Source organism: Heterodontus francisci, chromosome 34, assembly GCF_036365525.1.
Source record: "Heterodontus francisci isolate sHetFra1 chromosome 34, sHetFra1.hap1, whole genome shotgun sequence".
NCBI classification, from domain to species: domain Eukaryota; kingdom Metazoa; phylum Chordata; class Chondrichthyes; order Heterodontiformes; family Heterodontidae; genus Heterodontus; species Heterodontus francisci.
This window is the reverse complement of record NC_090404.1, coordinates 58,665,583-58,678,291: the sequence shown is the minus strand read 5'-3', so window position 1 is coordinate 58,678,291 and position 12,709 is coordinate 58,665,583.

The following is a 12,709-nucleotide window of genomic DNA, read 5'->3' as shown; positions in this document are numbered from 1 at the left end:
CTCTCTATCACTCTCTGACACTCTCTGACACTCTCTATCACTCTCTGACAATCTCTGACACTCTCTATCACTCTCTGAAACTCTCTATCACTCTCTGAAACTCTCTATCACTCTCTGACACTCTCTGACACTCTCTATCACTCTCTGACAATCTCTGACACTCTCTATCACTCTCTATCACTCTCTGACAGTCTCAATCACTCTCTATCACTCTCTGACAGTCTCAATCACTCTCTATCACTCTCTGACACTCTCAGACACTCTCAGACACTCTCTGACACTCTCTGACACTCTCTGAAACTCTCTGACATTCTCTGACACTCTCTATCACTCTCTATCACTCTCTGACACTCTCAGACACTCTCTGAATCTCTCTGAAACTCTCTATCACTCTCTATCACTCTCTGACACTCTCTGACACACTCTGACACGCTCAGACACTCACTATCACTCTCTGACACTCTCTGACACTCTCTGAAACTCTCTGACATTCTCTGACACTCTCTATCACTCTCTATCACTCTCTGACACTCTCAGACACTCTCTGAATCTCTCTGAAACTCTCTATCACTCTCTATCACTCTCTGACACTCTCTGACACACTCTGACACGCTCAGACACTCACTATCACTCTCTGACACTCTCAGACACTCTCAGACACTCTCATACACTCTCTGACACTCTCAGACACTCAGTATCACTCTCTGACTCTCTTTGACACTCTCTGACAGTCTCTATCACTCTCTATCACTCTCTGACAGTCTCAATCACTCTCTATCACTCTCTTACAGTCTCAATCACTCTCTGACACTCTCTGACACTCTCAGACACTCACTATCACTCTCTGACACTCTCAGACACTCACTATCACTCTCTGACTCTCTTTGACACTCTCTGACAGTCTCTATCACTCTCTATCACTCTCTGACAGTCTCAATCACTCTCTATCACTCTCTTACAGTCTCAATCACTCTCTGACACTCTCTGACACTCTCAGACACTCACTATCACTCTCTGACACTCTCAGACACTCACTATCACTCTCTGACACTCTCAGACACTCACTATCACTCTCTGACACTCACTATCACTCTCTGACACTCTCAGACACTCACTATCACTCTCTGACACTCTCAGACACTCTCATACACTCTCTGACACTCTCTGACACTGAGTATCACTCTCTGACACTCTCTGACAGTCTCAATCACACTCTATCACTCTCTGACAGTCTCAATCACTCTCTATCACTCTCTGACACTCTCTGACACTCTCTGAAACTCTCTATCACTCTCTATCACTCTCTGACACTCTCAGACACTCTCTGACACTCTCTGAATCTCTCTATCACTCTCTATCACTCTCTATCACTCTCTGACACTCTCTGACACTCTCTATCACTCTCTATCACTCTCTGACACTCTCAGACACTCTCTGACACTCTCTGAAACTCTCTATCACTCTCTATCACTCTCTGACACTCTCTGACACTCTCTATCACTCTCTATCACTCTCTGACACGCTCAGACACTCTCTGACACTCTCTGACACTCTCTATCACTCTCTATCACTCTCTATCACTCCCTGACACTCTCTGACACTCTCTATCACTCTCTATCACTCTCTGACACTCTCAGACACTCTCTGAAACTCTCTGAAACTCTCTATCACTCTCTGACACTCTCAGACACTCAGTATCACTCTCTGAGACTCTCTGACAGTCTCTATCACTCTCTATCACTCTCTGACAGTCTCAATCACTCTCTATCACTCTCTGACAGTCTCAATCACTCTCTGACACTCTCTGACACTCTCTATCACTCTCTGACAATCTCTGACACTCTCTATCACTCTCTGAAACTCTCTATCACTCTCTGAAACTCTCTATCACTCTCTGACACTCTCTGACAGTCTCAATCACTCTCTATCACTCTCTGACAGTCTCAATCACTCTCTATCACTCTCTGACACTCTCAGACACTCTCAGACACTCTCTGACACTCTCTGACACTCTCTGACACTCTCTGAAACTCTCTGACATTCTCTGACACTCTCTATCACTCTCTATCACTCTCTGACACTCTCAGACACTCTCTGAATCTCTCTGAAACTCTCTATCACTCTCTATCACTCTCTGACACTCTCTGACACACTCTGACACGCTCAGACACTCACTATCACTCTCTGACACTCTCTGACACTCTCTGAAACTCTCTGACATTCTCTGACACTCTCTATCACTCTCTATCACTCTCTGACACTCTCAGACACTCTCTGAATCTCTCTGAAACTCTCTATCACTCTCTATCACTCTCTGACACTCTCTGACACACTCTGACACGCTCAGACACTCACTATCACTCTCTGACACTCTCAGACACTCTCAGACACTCTCATACACTCTCTGACACTCTCAGACACTCAGTATCACTCTCTGACTCTCTTTGACACTCTCTGACAGTCTCTATCACTCTCTATCACTCTCTGACAGTCTCAATCACTCTCTATCACTCTCTTACAGTCTCAATCACTCTCTATCACTCTCTGACACTCTCAGACACTCTCAGACACTCTCAGACACTCTCTGAAACTCTCTGAAACTCTCTATCACTCTCTATCACTCTCTGACACTCTCTGACACTCTCAGACACTCACTATCACTCTCTGACACTCTCAGACACTCACTATCACTCTCTGACACTCTCAGACACTCACTATCACTCTCTGACACTCTCAGACACTCTCATACACTCTCTGACACTCTCTGACACTGAGTATCACTCTCTGACACTCTCTGACAGTCTCAATCACACTCTATCACTCTCTGACAGTCTCAATCACTCTCTATCACTCTCTGACACTCTCTGACACTCTCTGAAACTCTCTATCACTCTCTATCACTCTCTGACACTCTCAGACACTCTCTGACACTCTCTGAATCTCTCTATCACTCTCTATCACTCTCTATCACTCTCTGACACTCTCTGACACTCTCTATCACTCTCTATCACTCTCTGACACTCTCAGACACTCTCTGACACTCTCTGAAACTCTCTATCACTCTCTATCACTCTCTGACACTCTCTGACACTCTCTATCACTCTCTATCACTCTCTGACACGCTCAGACACTCTCTGACACTCTCTGACACTCTCTATCACTCTCTATCACTCTCTATCACTCCCTGACACTCTCTGACACTCTCTATCACTCTCTATCACTCTCTGACACTCTCAGACACTCTCTGAAACTCTCTGAAACTCTCTATCACTCTCTGACACTCTCAGACACTCAGTATCACTCTCTGAGACTCTCTGACAGTCTCTATCACTCTCTATCACTCTCTGACAGTCTCAATCACTCTCTATCACTCTCTGACAGCCTCAATCACTCTCTATCACTCTCTGACACTCTCTGACACTCTCTGACAGTCTCTGACAGTCTCAATCACTCTCTATCACTCTCTGACTGTCTCAATCACTCTCTATCACTCTCTGGCACTCTCAAACACTCTCAGACACTCTCTGACACTCTCTGACACTCTCTGAAACTCTCTATCACTCTCTATCACTCTCTGACACTCTCAGACACTCTCTGACATTCTCTGAAACTCTCTAGCACTCTCTATCATTCTCTATCACTCTCTGACACTCTCTGACACTCTCTATCACTCTCTATCACTCTCTGACACTCTCAGACACTCTCTGACACTCTCTGAAACTCTCTATCACTCTCTATCACTCTCTATCACTCTCTGACACTCTCTGACACTCTCTATCACTCTCTATCACTCTCTGACACTCTCAGACACTCTCTGACACTCTCTGACACTCTCTATCACTCTCTATCACTCTCTGTCACTCCCTGACACTCTCTGACACTCTCTATCACTCTCTATCACTCTCTGACACTCTCAGACACTCTCTTACACTCTCTGAAACTCTGTATCACTCTCTGACACTCTCAGACACTCTCCGACACTCTCTATCACTCTCTGACACACTCTGACACTCTCTATCACTCTCTATCACTCTCTATCACTCTCAGACACTCACTATCATTCTCTGACACTCTCTGACAGTCTCTGACACTCTCTATCACTCTCTGACACTCTCAGACACTCTCAGACACTCTCTGACACTCTCTGACACTCTCAGACACTCAGTATCACTCTCTGACACTCTCTGACAGTCTCTATCACTCTCTATCACTCTCTGACAGTCTCAATCACTCTCTGTCACTCTCTGACAGTCTCAATCACTCTCTATCACTCTCTGACACTCTCAGACACTCTCAGACACTCTCTGAAACTCTCTGACATTCTCTCACACTCTCTATCACTCTCTATCACTCTCTGACACTCTCTGACAGTCTCTGACAGTCTCTATCACTCTCTATCACTCTCTGACAGTCTCAATCACTCTCTATCACTCTCTGACAGTCTCAATCACTCTCTATCACTCTCTGACACTCTCTGACACTCTCTGACAGTCTCTATCACTCTCTGTCACTCTCTGACAGTCTCAATCACTCTCTATCACTCTCTGACAGTCTCAATCACTCTCTATCACTCTCTATCACTCTCTGACACTCTCAGACACTCTCAGACACTCTCTGACACTCTCTGACACTCTCTGACACTGTCTGAAACTCTCTGACATTCTCTGACACTCTCTATCAATCTCTATCACTCTCTGACACTCTCAGACACTCTCTGAAACTCTCTGAAACTCTCTATCACTCTCTGACAGTCTCAATCACTCTCAATACTCTCTTACAGTCTCAAGCACTCTCTATCACTCTCTGACACTCTCAGACACTCTCAGACACTCTCTGAAACTCTCTGAAACTCTCTATCACTCTCTATCACTCTCTATCACTCTCTGACACTCTCTGACACTCTCAGACACTCACTATGACTCTCTGACACTCTCTGACACTCTCATACACTCTCTGACACTCTCTGACACTCTCAGACACTCTCAGACACTCTCTGACACTCTCTGAAACTCTCTATCACTCTCTATCACTCTCTGACACTCTCTGACACTCTCTGACACTCTCTGACACTCAGTATCACTCTCTGACACTCTCTGACAGTCTCTATCACTCTCTATCACTCTCTGACAGTCTCAATCACTCTCTATCACTCTCTGACAGTCTCAATCACTCTCTATCACTCTCTGACACTCTCAGACACTCTCTGACACTCTCTGACACTCTCTGAAACTCTCTGAAACTCTCTATCAATCTCTGACACTCTCTGACACTCTCTGACACTCTCTGACACTCTCTGACATTCTCTGACATTCTCTGACACTCTCTGACACTCTCTGACACTCTCAGACACTCTCAGACACTCTCTGACACTCTCTGACACTCTCTGAAACTCTCTGACACTCTCTGACACTCTCTGTCACTCTCTGACACTCTCTGACACTCTCTGTCACTCTCTGACACTCTCAGACACTCTCTGACACTCTCTGAAACTCTCTATCACTCTCTGACACTCTCAGACACTCTCTGACACTCTCTGACACTCTCTATCACTCTATGACACTCTCTGACACTCTCTATCACTCTCTATCACTCTCTGACACTCTCAGACACTCACTATCACTCTCTGACACTCTCTGACACTCTCTGACACTCTCAGACACTCACTATCACTCTCTGACACTCTCTGACATTCTCTGACACTCTCTATCACTCTCTATCACTCTCAGACACTCACTATCACTCTCTGACACTCTCTGACATTCTCTGACACTCTCTATCACTCTCTATCACTCTCTGACACTCTCTGACACACTCTGACACTCTCAGACACTCGCTATCACTCTCTGACACTCTCTGACACTCTCTGACAGTCTCTGACACTCTCTATCACTCTCTGACACTCTCTGACACTCTCTGACACTCTCAGACACTCACTATCACTCTCTGACACTCTCTGACACTCTCAGACACTCACTATCACTCTCTGACACTCTCTGACACTCTCTGACAGTCTCTGACACTCTCTATCACTCTCTGACACTCTCAGACACTCTCTGACACTCTCTGAAACTCTCTATCACTCTCTGACACTCTCTGACACTCTCTGACAGTCTCTGACACTCTCTATCACTCTCTGACACTCTCAGACACTCTCTGACACTCTCTGAAACTCTCTATCACTCTCTGACACTCTCTGAAACTCTCTATCACTCTCTATCACTCTCTATCACTCTCTGACACTCTCTGACACTCTCTATCACTCTCTATCACTCTCTATCACTCTCTGACACTCTCAGACACTCTCTGACACTCACTATCACTCTCTGACACTCTCTGACATTCTCTGACACTCTCTATCACTCTCTATCACTCTCTTACACTCTCTGACACACTCTGACACTCTCAGACCCTCACTATCACTCTCTGACACTCTCTAACACTCTCTGACAGTCTCTGACACTCTCTATCACTCTCTGACACTCTCAGACACTCTCTGACACTCTCTGAAACTCTCTATCACTCTCTGACACTCTCTGAATCTCTCTATCACTCTCTATCACTCTCTGACACTCTCTGACACTCTCTATCACTCTCTATCACTCTCTGACACTCTCAGACACTCTCTGACACTCTCTGAAACTCTCTATCACTCTCTGAAACTCTCTATCACTCTCTGACACTCTCTGACACTCTCTATCACTCTCTGACAATCTCTGACACTCTCTATCACTCTCTGACACTCTCTGACACTCTCTATCACTCTCTGACAATCTCTGACACTCTCTATCACTCTCTGAAACTCTCTATCACTCTCTGAAACTCTCTATCACTCTCTGACACTCTCTGACACTCTCTATCACTCTCTGACAATCTCTGACACTCTCTATCACTCTCTATCACTCTCTGACAGTCTCAATCACTCTCTATCACTCTCTGACAGTCTCAATCACTCTCTATCACTCTCTGACACTCTCAGACACTCTCAGACACTCTCTGACACTCTCTGACACTCTCTGAAACTCTCTGACATTCTCTGACACTCTCTATCACTCTCTATCACTCTCTGACACTCTCAGACACTCTCTGAATCTCTCTGAAACTCTCTATCACTCTCTATCACTCTCTGACACTCTCTGACACACTCTGACACGCTCAGACACTCACTATCACTCTCTGACACTCTCTGACACTCTCTGAAACTCTCTGACATTCTCTGACACTCTCTATCACTCTCTATCACTCTCTGACACTCTCAGACACTCTCTGAATCTCTCTGAAACTCTCTATCACTCTCTATCACTCTCTGACACTCTCTGACACACTCTGACACGCTCAGACACTCACTATCACTCTCTGACACTCTCAGACACTCTCAGACACTCTCATACACTCTCTGACACTCTCAGACACTCAGTATCACTCTCTGACTCTCTTTGACACTCTCTGACAGTCTCTATCACTCTCTATCACTCTCTGACAGTCTCAATCACTCTCTATCACTCTCTTACAGTCTCAATCACTCTCTATCACTCTCTGACACTCTCAGACACTCTCAGACACTCTCAGACACTCTCTGAAACTCTCTGAAACTCTCTATCACTCTCTATCACTCTCTGACACTCTCTGACACTCTCAGACACTCACTATCACTCTCTGACACTCTCAGACACTCTCATACACTCTCTGACACTCTCTGACACTCTCTGACACTCTCATACACTCTCTGACACTCTCTGACACTCTCAGATACTCTCTGAAACTCTCTGACATTCTCTGACACTCTCTATCACTCTCTATCACTCTCTGACACTCTCTGACAGTCTCTGACAGTCTCTATCACTCTCTATCACTCTCTGACAGTCTCAATCACTCTCTATCACTCTCTGACAGTCTCAATCACTCTCTATCACTCTCTGACATTCTCAGACACTCTCTGACACTCTCTGACATTCTCTGACACTCTCTATCACTCTCTATCACTCTCTGACACTCTCAGACACTCTCTGAAACTCTCTGAAACTCTCTAGCTCTCTCTATCACTCTCTGATACTCTCTGACACTCTCATACACTCTCGGACACTCTCAGATACTCTCTGACACTCTCTGAAACTCTCTATCACTCTCTATCACTCTCTGACACTCTCTGACACTCTCTGACACTCTCTATCACTCTCTATCACTCTCTGACACTCGCTGACACTGAGTATCACTCTCTGACACTCTCTGACAGTCTCAATCACACTCTATCACTCTCTGACAGTCTCAATCACTCTCTATCACTCTCTGACACTCTCTGAAACTCTCTATCACTCTCTATCACTCTCTGACACTCGCTGACACTGAGTATCACTCTCTGACACTCTCTGACAGTCTCAATCACACTCTATCACTCTCTGACAGTCTCAATCACTCTCTATCACTCTCTGACACTCTCTGACACTCTCTGAAACTCTCTATCACTCTCTATCACTCTCTATCACTCTCTATCACTCTCTGACACTCTCAGACACTCTCTGACACTCTCTGAATCTCTCTATCACTCTCTATCACTCTCTATCACTCTCTGACACTCTCTATCACTCTCTGTCACTCTCTGACACTCTCAGACACTCTCTGACACTCTCTGACACTCTCTGACACACTCTGACACGCTCAGACACTCACTATCACTCTCTGACACTCTCTGACACTCTCTGAAACTCTCTGACATTCTCTGACACTCTCTATCACTCTCTATCACTCTCTGACACTCTCAGACACTCTCTGAATCTCTCTGAAACTCTCTATCACTCTCTATCACTCTCTGACACTCTCTGACACACTCTGACACGCTCAGACACTCACTATCACTCTCTGACACTCTCAGACACTCTCAGACACTCTCATACACTCTCTGACACTCTCAGACACTCAGTATCACTCTCTGACTCTCTTTGACACTCTCTGACAGTCTCTATCACTCTCTATCACTCTCTGACAGTCTCAATCACTCTCTATCACTCTCTTACAGTCTCAATCACTCTCTATCACTCTCTGACACTCTCAGACACTCTCAGACACTCTCAGACACTCTCTGAAACTCTCTGAAACTCTCTATCACTCTCTATCACTCTCTGACACTCTCTGACACTCTCAGACACTCACTATCACTCTCTGACACTCTCAGACACTCTCATACACTCTCTGACACTCTCTGACACTCTCTGACACTCTCATACACTCTCTGACACTCTCTGACACTCTCAGATACTCTCTGAAACTCTCTGACATTCTCTGACACTCTCTATCACTCTCTATCACTCTCTGACACTCTCTGACAGTCTCTGACAGTCTCTATCACTCTCTATCACTCTCTGACAGTCTCAATCACTCTCTATCACTCTCTGACAGTCTCAATCACTCTCTATCACTCTCTGACATTCTCAGACACTCTCTGACACTCTCTGACATTCTCTGACACTCTCTATCACTCTCTATCACTCTCTGACACTCTCAGACACTCTCTGAAACTCTCTGAAACTCTCTAGCTCTCTCTATCACTCTCTGATACTCTCTGACACTCTCATACACTCTCGGACACTCTCAGATACTCTCTGACACTCTCTGAAACTCTCTATCACTCTCTATCACTCTCTGACACTCTCTGACACTCTCTGACACTCTCTATCACTCTCTATCACTCTCTGACACTCGCTGACACTGAGTATCACTCTCTGACACTCTCTGACAGTCTCAATCACACTCTATCACTCTCTGACAGTCTCAATCACTCTCTATCACTCTCTGACACTCTCTGAAACTCTCTATCACTCTCTATCACTCTCTGACACTCGCTGACACTGAGTATCACTCTCTGACACTCTCTGACAGTCTCAATCACACTCTATCACTCTCTGACAGTCTCAATCACTCTCTATCACTCTCTGACACTCTCTGACACTCTCTGAAACTCTCTATCACTCTCTATCACTCTCTATCACTCTCTATCACTCTCTGACACTCTCAGACACTCTCTGACACTCTCTGAATCTCTCTATCACTCTCTATCACTCTCTATCACTCTCTGACACTCTCTATCACTCTCTGTCACTCTCTGACACTCTCAGACACTCTCTGACACTCTCTGACACTCTCTGACACTCTCCATCACTCTCTATCACTCTCTGACACTCTCTGACACTCTCAGACACTCTCTGACACTCTCTGAAACTCTCTATCACTCTCTATCACTCTCTATCACTCTCTGACACTCTCTGACACTCTCTATCACTCTCTATCACTCTCTGACACTCTCAGACACTCTCTGACACTCTCTGACACTCTCTATCACTCTCTATCAATCTCTATCACTCCCTGACACTCTCTGACACTCTCTATCACTCTCTATCACTCTCTGACACTCTCAAACACTCTCTTACACTCTCTGAAACTCTGTATCACTCTCTGACACTCTCAGACACTCTCCGACACTCTCTATCACTCTCTGACACACTCTGACACTCTCTATCACTCTCTATCACTCTCTATCACTCTCAGACACTCACTATCATTCTCTGACACTCTCTGACAGTCTCTGACACTCTCTATCACTCTCTGACACTCTCAGACACTCTCAGACACTCTCTGACACTCTCTGACACTCTCAGACACTCAGTATCACTCTCTGACACTCTCTGACAGTCTCTATCACTCTCTATCACTCTCTGACAGTCTCAATCACTCTCTGTCACTCTCTGACAGTCTCAATCACTCTCTATCACTCTCTGACACTGTCAGACACTCTCAGACACTCTCTGAAACTCTCTGACATTCTCTCACACTCTCTATCACTCTCTATCACTCTCTGACACTCTCTGACAGTCTCTGACAGTCTCTATCACTCTCTATCACTCTCTGACAGTCTCAATCACTCTCTATCACTCTCTGACAGTCTCAATCACTCTCTATCACTCTCTGACACTCTCTGACACTCTCTGACAGTCTCTATCACTCTCTGTCACTCTCTGACAGTCTCAATCACTCTCTATCACTCTCTGACAGTCTCAATCACTCTCTATCACTCTCTATCACTCTCTGACACTCTCAGACACTCTCAGACACTCTCTGACACTCTCTGACACTCTCTGACACTCTCTGACACTGTCTGAAACTCTCTGACATTCTCTGACACTCTCTATCAATCTCTATCACTCTCTGACACTCTCAGACACTGTCTGAAACTCTCTGAAACTCTCTATCACTCTCTGACAGTCTCAATCACTCTCAATACTCTCTTACAGTCTCAAGCACTCTCTATCACTCTCTGACACTCTCAGACACTCTCAGACACTCTCTGAAACTCTCTGAAACTCTCTATCACTCTCTATCACTCTCTATCACTCTCTGACACTCTCTGACACTCTCAGACACTCACTATGACTCTCTGACACTCTCAGACACTCTCATACACTCTCTGACACTCTCTGACACTCTCAGACACTCTCTGACACTCTCTGAAACTCTCTATCACTCTCTATCACTCTCTGACACTCTCTGACACTCTCTGACACTCAGTATCACTCTCTGACACTCTCTGACAGTCTCTATCACTCTCTATCACTCTCTGACAGTCTCAATCACTCTCTATCACTCTCTGACAGTCTCAATCACTCTCTATCACTCTCTGACACTCTCAGACACTCTCTGACACTCTCTGACACTCTCTGACACTCTCTGAAACTCTCTGAAACTCTCTATCAATCTCTGACACTCTCTGACACTCTCTGACACTCTCTGACATTCTCTGACATTCTCTGACACTCTCTGACACTCTCTGACACTCTCAGACACTCTCAGACACTCTCTGACACTCTCTGACACTCTCTGAAACTCTCTGACACTCTCTGACACTCTCTGTCACTCTCTGACACTCTCTGACACTCTCTGTCACTCTCTGACACTCTCAGACACTCTCTGACACTCTCTGAAACTCTCTATCACTCTCTGACACTCTCAGACACTCTCTGACACTCTCTGACACTCTCTATCACTCTATGACACTCTCTGACACTCTCTATCACTCTCTATCACTCTCTGACACTCTCAGACACTCACTATCACTCTCTGACACTCTCTGACACTCTCTGACACTCTCAGACACTCACTATCACTCTCTGACACTCTCTGACATTCTCTGACACTCTCTATCACTCTCTATCACTCTCAGACACTCACTATCACTCTCTGACACTCTCTGACATTCTCTGACACTCTCTATCACTCTCTATCACTCTCTGACACTCTCTGACACACTCTGACACTCTCAGACACTCACTATCACTCTCTGACACTCTCTGACACTCTCTGACAGTTTCTGACACTCTCTATCACTCTCTGACACTCTCTGACACTCTCTGACAGTTTCTGACACTCTCTATCACTCTCTGACACTCTCTGACACTCTCTGACACTCTCAGACACTCACTATCACTCTCTGACACTCTCTGACACTCTCAGACACTCACTATCACTCTCTGACACTCTCTGACACTCTCTGACAGTCTCTGACACTCTCTATCACTCTCTGACACTCTCAGACACTCTCTGACACTCACTATCGCTCTCTGACACTCTCTGACACTCTCTGACAGTCTCTGACACTCTCTATCACTCTCTGACACTCTCAGACACTCTCTGACACTCTCTGAAACTCTCTATCACTCTCTGACAC